The sequence below is a fragment of the Eulemur rufifrons genome, chromosome 30 (assembly GCF_041146395.1).
Source record: "Eulemur rufifrons isolate Redbay chromosome 30, OSU_ERuf_1, whole genome shotgun sequence".
Lineage (NCBI taxonomy): Eukaryota > Metazoa > Chordata > Mammalia > Primates > Lemuridae > Eulemur > Eulemur rufifrons.
Genome location: NC_091012.1, coordinates 82,704,961 through 82,715,281, shown reverse-complemented (window position 1 = coordinate 82,715,281; position 10,321 = coordinate 82,704,961).

Below are 10,321 nucleotides of genomic sequence, written 5' to 3'. Positions count from 1 at the left end.
TGATTGCTCTCGCAAGGACCTCCAGCTCTATGTTGGATAGCATTGGGGACAGTGGGCAACCTTGTCTGGCCCACTTAGAACATTTACATTTAAAGTAATTACTTATGTGTTAACTTCAATGTATGTAACTATATTTTATTTTTGAACTATACCCCCAGCTTTACTGAGGTATAATTCACAAATAATAATTGTATAAATTGATGGTATACAATGAAATAATTTGATGTATGTTATGAAATTATTATCACAATAAAATTAATTAAAATATCTATTACTTCATATAGTTTCCATTTGTGTGTATGTGCATGTGTATGTGTAGTGAGTACACTTAAGATCTACTCAGCAAATTTCAAGTATATAATATGGTATTATTAAGGATATTCACCATGCTGTATGTAAGATCCCGAGAATTATTCATTTATAACTGAAAATTTTTACCCATTGACTAAAATCCCCCCATTGCTCTCACAGTCAAGCCATTAGCAGCCATTGTTCTACTCTCAGCTTCTATGAGTTTGGCTTTTTTTAGATTTCATGTATATATAAAAACATACTATATTTATCTTTCTGTGGCTTATTTCATTTGGCATAAAGACTTCCGGGTTCTTATAGCTGAATAATACTCCATGGTATACATACACCACATTTTACTAATCCACTCATGTATTGATGGGCATTTGGGCTGTTTCCACATCTTTGCAATTGCGAATTGTGCTGCTATAAACATTAGGGTGCAGATGACTTTTTTATAGAATGACTTTTGTTCTTTTGGGTAGATGCCCAATAATGAGATTGCTGGATTGAAGTATCCCAAGAATGGAAAAATATGCACCACATGCACTCACCAGCAAATTGATTTCCCTGATCATCACCTAAGTGCACATTTGTGAATAACACCAATTGGGTGTCGGACAGATGTGGGGGGTGGGGGAAGGGGATGGGTGTATACCCACATAATGAGTGTGATGCGCACTGTCTGGGGAATGGACATGCTTGAAGCTCTGAATCGGGAGGGGGACATTGGCAATATACATAACCTAAACTTTTGTACCCCCATAATAAGCTGAAATAAAAAAAAATATAGTAAACCAAATCCAACAATATATAAAAATAATAATAATAAAAAAAGACTTCCAGGTTCATCCAAATTATCCCAAATGGCAATATTTCTTTCATTTGTAGCTGAATATTCCATTATAATTTTATACACACACCCACATATCACGTTTTCTTTATTGATTTATCCATTAAGAGACACTTTGGGTGTTGGCATATCTTGGCAAACACGAATAATGCACAATGACCATGGGAGTGTAGATTTCTCTTCAAGATACTGATCTTATTATTGTTTTGGATATATAACAAGAAGTGGAATTTCTGTATTGTATGGTACTTATATTTTAATTTTTTTGAGAAACCGCCATACTACTTTCCAAAATGACTGCACCAATTTACAGTCCCACCAAGGGTGTACAAGTGTTATCATTTCTTCACACTCTAGCTAACACTTCTTATCTCTTATCTCTTTGATAATAACCATTTTAACAGGTATAAGGTAATATCTTATTAGACTTTTGATTTGCATTTCCCTGATGATTAGTGATGTTGAACATATTTTCATATACCTTTGGGACTTTGCATGTCCTTTTTCAAAAAACACCTATTTAGGTAATTTGCCTATATTTCAATTAGATTATTTGATGTTTTTGCGATTGATTTGTAAATGCCCATTATACATTTTGAATATTAAACCCTAACCAGATATATTGATTGCAAATATTTTCTCCAATTCCATAGGTTTCTTTTTCATTTTTTTTCCTTTTTTGATAATTTCCTTTGCTGGGAAGAAACTTTTTAATTTGGTGTAGTCCTACTTATTTATTTTTGCTTTTGTTGCCTGTGGTTTTTGTGTCATATCCAAAAAGTCATTGTCAAGACCAACATCAAGGAACTTTTTGTCAGTGTTTTCATCTAGAGGTTTTGTAGTTTAAGTTCTTACATTTAAGTCTTTAATCCATTTCAGTTTAATTTTTGTAAGTGGTGTAAAATAATGGTCTAATTTTATTCTTTTGCATGTAGATATTCAGTTTTCCCAGCACTATTTATTGAAAAAACTATCATTTCCTCATTGTATATTCTTGCTGCCCTTGTCAAAGATTAGTGGATCATATATGAGGGCTGTCTGAAAAGCATCTAGCCATTGTTAATATAACGAGAACAGTTTGCATGACATCTATGTAACCTGGCAGTCAAAGAGAGTGGACTGTAATACACATGCATGAATGATGACAACTTTACTGTACTAGTCAGTGGGGCGCTAGATACCCTTTAGTAAGCATGTGTACTGTGTGGCCATCACATTAAAAATGACTCAGCAAGTAGAGCAACAAATCTGCATTAAATTTTGTGTTAAGCTTGAACAATCCTCCACAGAAACTACTCAAATGATTCAGATGGCTTTTGGGGACAATGCAATGAGTGCAGTGCAAATAAAAGTGTGGCACAAACCCTTCAAACATGGTAGAAAATCTTTTGAAAGTGATTCACGTTCTGGAAGGCCTGTAAAAAGCAGAACACCTAAGAATGTTGAACGTGTATGGGTTAGGTTAAGACTGCTGGGAGAACTGTGTGAAGTTCCAAGGTGCCTACTTTCAAAGGGAATGACACATCACTGGCCTGTGTACAATGTTTCTTGTCTCTTGTATCTTCTCCAATAAATATCTGTATTTTTCATATTGTATGGCTCAATACTTTCTGGACAGCCCTCATGTGTGTAGGTTTATTTCTGGGCTCTCTATTCTGTTTCATTGGTCTACATATATGTTTTTATACCAGTACCATACTGTTTTGATTACTGTAGATTTGTAATACAGTTTGAAATGACGAAGTGTGATGGCTTCAGCATTGTTCTTTCTTAAGATTATTTTGGCTATTCCACGGTTTTTGTAGATATATAAATTTTAGGATTTTTTTTCTATTTCTGTGAAATATGAATTTTCAATTTTGAAAGGAACTACATTGAATCTGTAGATCTTCATGGGTAGTACCAACATTTTTAAAAATATTGATTCTTCAAATCTATGAACATGGGATATCTTTTCATTTATTGTGCCTTCATTTCTTTTATACATGTCTTATAGTTTTAGTTTACAGATCTTTCACCTCTTTGGTTATATTTATTCCTAAATTTTGATTTTTGAAGCTATTGTAAATTTAATTATTTTATTGATTTATTTTTGGGTAGTCTGTTATTAGTGTATAGAAACACAACTGATTTTTGTATGTTGATTTTGTATCCTAAATTTGTTTATTAGGTCCTAAATTTTTTGGCACAGTATTTAAGGTTTTTTTATATTTGAGATCATGTCATCTACAAATAGAAACAATTCAACTTCTTTCCTTCCAATTTTCATGCCTTTTATTCCTTTTTCTTGCCTAATTTTCTAGGAAGGACTTCCAGTACTATTTTGAATAGAAATATGTCTACAGTTTATTATTTATTTTCTGTTTGTTCTCTCTTTGTTCATTTACTCTTGGATTTCTTGATATTTTAAAATGCAATTTTGATACATTCATACTTTTTTGTACTTTGTGTTTATTACTTAGTGATTGCTCTAGGTGTTACCATGTACATATACAGATAATTTAACAGAGCCTACAGGTGTTGAAGTTTTACCACTTCAATTGAAGTATAGAACTTTTACTTCCATAAGGTCTCTTTACTCTCCCACTTTAAAAATACAATTTTCTTAAATATTTATTTTATGGATGATGAGTACCATCTCAGATAGTGTCACAACTTTTGTTTTAACTATGAATTATAATTAAAAAACATACAAGGTGAAGAATAATCCATTATATTCACCTGTATTTTTATCTGTTCCCTTATCCTCCTGGTATCTCTGAAGGTACTACCTTTCTTTATTTAATCTGTCCAATCTTCTCTTGTTATCATTTTATTTCTATTTAAAGAGATTTCTTTATGCATTGGCTGAGGATAGGTCTTCAGCAACAAATTCCCTTGGTTTTTCTTCTTCTGGAAAGTCTTTTTATTTCCCCTCCATACCTGAATGATAGTTTTGTTAGACATATAATTAATAATTAACAGTTCTTTTCTTTCAGTATTTAAAAAATATCATAATACTTCTGCCTCCATAATTTCATATAAAAAATCTACTGTAATTAGAGTTCTTGATCCTTTATAGATAATGCGTTATTTCTCTCTGGATCTTTTTAATGTTTTTTATTTGTCTTTAGTTTTCAGAAGTTAATTATGATGTGTCTGGGCATAGATTTCTTTGTGATTATGTCATTCGGGGTTCTCATTTCTTTAATCTGTAAGTTTATGTCTTTTGCCAAATTCAAATGTTTTAACCAAAAATTCTAATACTTTTTCATTCACATACATTTTTGCCTCTCCTTCTGGTACTCTGATAACAAGAATGTTAGATCATTTATAATTGTCAAAGAGATAACCATTCATTTTCTACTAGTCTATTTTCTTTGTGTTATTTTGATTGAGTAAATCTTACCAATACATTTCCTAGTTAACTGATTCTAGCCTCTGTGATTTCTTTTTTTTTTATTTCATATTATTATGGGGGATACAGAATTTCAGGTTACATACGTTGCCCATGTACCGCCTGTCCCCCCAAGTCAAAGCTCCAGGCGTGTCCATACCCCAGACAGTGCACATTGCACTCATCATGTAGGTATATACCCATCCCCTCCTCGCATCCCCCCCTCCTCGAGTCAGCACCTTCAAGCGTGACCATTCCCCAAACGGTGCGCAATGCACTCATCATGTAGGCATACACCCATCCCCTTCCCCAACCCCCCACTTCAGTCTGATATCCAATTGGTATCATTCCCAGATGTGAATTTAGGTGATGGTCAGAGAAACCAATTTTCCGGTGAGTACATGTGATGCTTGTTTTTCCATTCTTGGGATACTTCACTTAATATAATGGGTTCCAACTCTCTCCAGGAGAACCATAGAGATGTCATATCTCCATTATTTCTTATAGCTGAGTAATATTCCATGGTATACATATACCACAGTTTACTAATCCATTCATGTATTGATGGGCATTTGGGTTGTTTCCAAATCTTTGCAATTGTGAATTGTACTGCTATAAACATTCGAGTACATGTGTCTTAGTTATAGAATGACCTTTTTTCCTTTGGATATACGCCCAATAATGGGATTGCTGGATCAAATGATAGGTCTAATTGAATCTGTTTAAGATAGTTGCATAATGCTTTCCACAGGGGTTGCACTAGTTTACAGTCCCACCAGCAGTGTATGAGTGTTCCTGTCTCTCCACATCCACGCCAACATGTGTTGTTTTGGGACTTTTTGATAAAGGCCATTCTCACTGGAGTTAAGTGATATCTCATTGTGGTTTTGATTTGCATTTCCCTGATGATTAGGGATGTTGAGTATTTTTTCATATGTTTGTTAGCCATTCTTATATCTTCTTTTGAAAAATTTCTATTCATGTCGTTTGCACACTTTTTGATAGGGTTGTTTGATTTTTTCTTGCTGATTTTCCTGAGTTCTAAATAGACTCTTGTTATCAGTCCTTTATCTGATGTGTAGTATGCGAAAAATTTTCCCCATTCTGTAGGTGGTCTGTTTATTCTCCTGACTGTTTCATTGGCTGTGCAGAAGCTTTTTAATTTAATCAGGTCCCATTCGTTTATTTGTGTTGTTGCTGTGATTGCCTTAGGGGTCTTGTTCATAAATTCTTTGCCTAGGCCAATGTCTGTAAGAGTCTTTCCCATATTTTCTCCTGAAATTCTAATAGTTTCACACCTAAGGTTTAAGTTTGTTATCCACTGTGATTCGATTTTTGTGAGAGGTGAAAGCTGTGGGTCCTGTTTCAGTCTTCTACATGTGGCTATCCAATTTTCCCAGCACCATTTATTGAATAGGGATTTTTGTCCCCAGAGTATGTTCTTGCCTGCTTTGTCAAAGATTAGGTGTCTATATAAGTCTGGTTTTATGTTTGGATTATCTGTTTTGTTCCACTTGTCTGTGTCCCTGCACTTGTGCCAGTACCAGGCTGTTTTAAGAACCACAGCCTTGTAGTATAGTTTGAAGTCTGGCAAATTAATACCTCCCATTTTGTTTTAATTGCTTAAAATTGCTTTTGCTATATGGGGTCTTCTCTGATTCCATACAAAGTGTATAATTATTTTCTCTACGTCTGTGAAAAATGATGTTGGTAGTTTAATAGGGATTGCATTGAATTTGTAGATCACCTTGGCTTGCATAGACATTTTAACAATGTGGATTCTTCCGATCCATGAGCATGGCATAGTTTTCCACCTATTTGCAAGTTCTGCTATTTCTTTCCTCAGTGTTTCATAGTTTTCCTTATAGAGGTCCTTTACCTCTTTAGTTAGATATATTCTAGATATTTTATTTTCTTTGTTGCTATTTTGAAGGGTATTGAGTCTTTAATTTGGTTCTCCAATTGACTGTTATTGGCATATATGAATGTCTCTGATTTGTGTATATTGATATGGTAGCCTGAGACTTTGCTATATTCGTTAATCAATTCCAGGAGTCTCTTGGTTGAATCCTGGGGGTTTTCCAGATATAACATCATATCATCAGCAAAGAGTGAGAGTTTTATCTCTTCTTTCCCTATTTGGACTCCCTTGATTCTGCTCTCTTGCCTGATAGCTCTCGGAAGGACTTCCAATACTATGTTGAAAAGTAATGGGGACAGTGGTAAGCCCTATCTGGTTCCAGTTCTAAGTGGGAATGCTTTCAATTTTTTCCCATTCAGTATGATGTTGGCTGTGGGTTTGTCATATATGGCTTGTATCATTTTCAGGTAGGTTCCATCTATGCTGATTTTGTTAAGCCTTCTTATAATAAAAGGGTGTTGAATTTGTCAAATGCTTTTTCTGCATCTATGGAGAGGATCATATGGCTTTTATTTTTGCGTCTACTTATGTGGTGAATTACATTTATAGATTTACGTATGTTGAACCACCCTTGCATCCCTGAGATGAAGCCCACTTGGTCGTGGTGGATTATTTTTTGATAAGCACTTGGATTCGATTTGCTAGTATTTTATTGAGAATTTTTGCACCTATATTCATAAGAGAAATTGGTCTGTGGTTCTCTATTTTTGTTGCATCCTTTCCTGGTTTTGGTATCAATGTTATGTTGGCTTGGTAGAACATATTGGGGAGAATTCCATCCTTCTCGATATTGGAGAATAGTTTATGTAGGATGGGCACCAGTTCTTCTTTGTACGTGTGGTAAAATTCGGGTGTGAACCCATCTGGACAAGGGATTTTCTTTTTGTGAAGGTTTCTTGTTGTTTCGATTTCAGTTCTTGATATTGGTCTATTCAGGAACTCTATTTCTTCCTAGTGGAGCCTGGGAAGGCTATGTGTTTCTAAAAATTTGTCCATTTCCTCCACATTCTCCAGTTTGTGTGCAAAAGGTTCTTGTAGAATTCATAGATGATATCATGTATCTCTGTGGCATCGGTTGTGATTTCTCCTTTCATGTTCCTGATGGAGGTTATCAGAGATTTTTCTTTTCTGCTCTTGGTTAGTCTAGCCAGACGTGTGTCTATTTTGTTTATCTTTTCAAAGAACCAACTTTTTGTTTTATTCATTTCCCTTATGGTTTCTTTGTTGTCCTTTTCATTTAATTCTGATTTGATCTTGGTAATTTCTCGTCTTCTGCTGGGTTTGGGGTCAGTCTGTTCTTCTTTCTCCAGCTCTTTGAGTCTATTCATTAGGTTGTCTATTTGCAAGTTTTCTGTCTTTTTGATATAGGCATTTATGGAAATGAATTTTCCTCTCAGGACTGCTTTAGCTTTGTCTCATAGATTTTGATAAGTTGTTTCTCCATTGTCATTTAATTCAAAGAAACTTTTGATTTCCATCTTGATTTCTTCCTTTATAGAATAATTGTTCAGGAAAAAGTTGTTTAGCTTACATCACTTTGTGTAGGAATGAGGGTTTCTGTTTGAGTTCATTATTACTTTTATTCCACTGTGATCTGAGAAGATGCATGGTATAATTTCTATTTTGTTAAATTTTTTAAGACATGCTTTATGTCCTAGGATATGGTCAATCTTAGAGAATGTTCCATGAGCTGATGAGAAGAATGTTTGTTCTGTGGACTTTGGGTAGAATGTCCTGTAGATGTCAGTCAGGACCATTTGTTCTAGCATTCTATTTAAGTCCATTACGTCTTTGTTTATTTTCTGTTTAGAGGATCTGTCCTGTACTGTCAGTGGGGTGTTAAAGTCTCCAGCTATTACAGTGTTGTTATCTATCACTTGGTTCATATCAAGTAGGGTTTGCTTTATGAATCTGGGTGCACCTAAGTTGGCTGCATATATATTAACTATAGTCATGTCTTCTTGTTGAATTGTGCCTTTAACCAGTATATAGTAGCCATCTTTGTCTTTTATTACTTTTGTTGGTTTGAAAACTAAGTTATTGGAAATTAAGACTGCCACACCAGTTTTCTTTTGGCTACCGTTTGCTTGAAATATTGATTTCCATCCTTTTATTTTCAGTCTAAATGCATCTTTGCAGGTTAGGTAAGTTTCCTGAAGACAGCAGATACTTGGTTTGTATTTTTTTATCCATTGGGCCAGTCTATGTCTCTTGAGTGGGGAATTCAAGCCATTCACATTTATTGAGAGAAATGATAAGTGGGACAGATTTCTGTTCAGCTTGTTGGGTAGAACTTCATTGCTATGTTTTCTCTCTTGGGCCATTGTGGTAGCTGGAATTTGATCTTTAGCTCTTGAGTAGTTTTACATTCGTGGATCTTTCTTGTGCTGGTCCATGTGTAACTCTCTTTTGAGTACTTCTTGAGGGCTGATCTTGTCTTGGTGAATTCCCTCAGTCCTTGTTTATCTCAGAATGTCTTAATTTCTCCTTCCTATAGAAAACTTAGCTTAGCTGGGTACAAGATTCTAGGCTGGGCATTATTCTGTTTCAGAAGAATGAGAATGGGGCCCCAACCTCTTCTTGCTTGTAAGGTTTCAGTTGAGAAATCTGGCGTAATTCTGATGGGCTTTCCTTTGTATGTTACTTGTTTCTTTCTCCTTAAAGCTCAAAGAAGGGACTCTTTAGTGGATATTTTGGTCAGTCTGATGATTACGTGGTGTGGTGTTTTCCTATGTGCTGTGAATCTCCCAGGGGTCCTTTGAGCTTCTTGAACCTGTATGTCTAGAGTTTTAGCAAGACCTGGAAAATTTTCCTCAATTATGTCTTCAAATAGCTTGTCCAACCCTTGCTTATTATCTTCTTCACCCTCAGGAATGCCAATAACTCTCACATTAGGCTTCTTCACATAATCCCACATTTCATGTAGACTCTGATCATTTCCCTTATTTCTTTGATCTATCTCTGTGGCTGACTTATTTAATTGGAAAGAGTTATCTTCAATCTCTGAGATTCTTTCCTCTGTTTGATCTACCCTGCTCTTGAGACTTTCCACATTTTTTTGTAGCTCTCTGAGTGAATTCTTCATTTCTAGGCTCTGTTCTTAGACTGTGAAGCAGTCTAGGTATGTTGCTTCCTTTGTCAAGAGGGGGAGACTGTTGTATATTTTTTAGAGTTTTTTCTACCTCAATTGGGGCGCTGCTTCTGGTGGGTCCAGCCCTAGAGGATTGAAGTGCCCCAGGACTGCTTTGGTGGAGTTAAGTCACTGTGTTGTGGTCTTTCAGTAAGCAGGCAGGGTCCACACTAGTTGCAGGCAGTAATTCTCTCTGTTTTTTTTTCCTCCTTTGGTTCTTCCTCTATAGGGATGGTTTCTGTCTCTTCCCGCAGGAAAGATACTAGCTACAGGTAGTGGACGGTGCCCTCACTCGCTCAGCGCCCTAGCTGCTGCAGCTCCTACGGGCAAAAGTCTGCCCTGGCCCAATGTCCCCAGGGACCAGGCTCCACACTCTCGCATTTGGAGAAGTACTCAGTGTTTACACAAGGGCAGGGCCCCTATAGAGTGTCCGTGGACCAGGGGATGGAGCCACCCAGGGAGCCTCTTGGCACCCTATGGCTCCGCAGTGGCTAGGCTGTGGGCCCCAGTGCCCAGCCCCTGTGTGACCGTGCACCCGCAGAATGCCGGCACTGGGGGAGGGTTAATATTCCTGGTTCAGCAAGCACTATTGCCAGGGGCCTGGCAAGCAAAGACGCCCACCAGGTCTGTCCGGCTAGGAAACCGCCAAAAAAAAAAGCAGAAAAATGCAAAAAAACCAACACCACCACCTAAAAAAATGACATCTGTAGTTCGGCGATCCTTTGCTTTTTTTACGCCTTAACGCAGCTC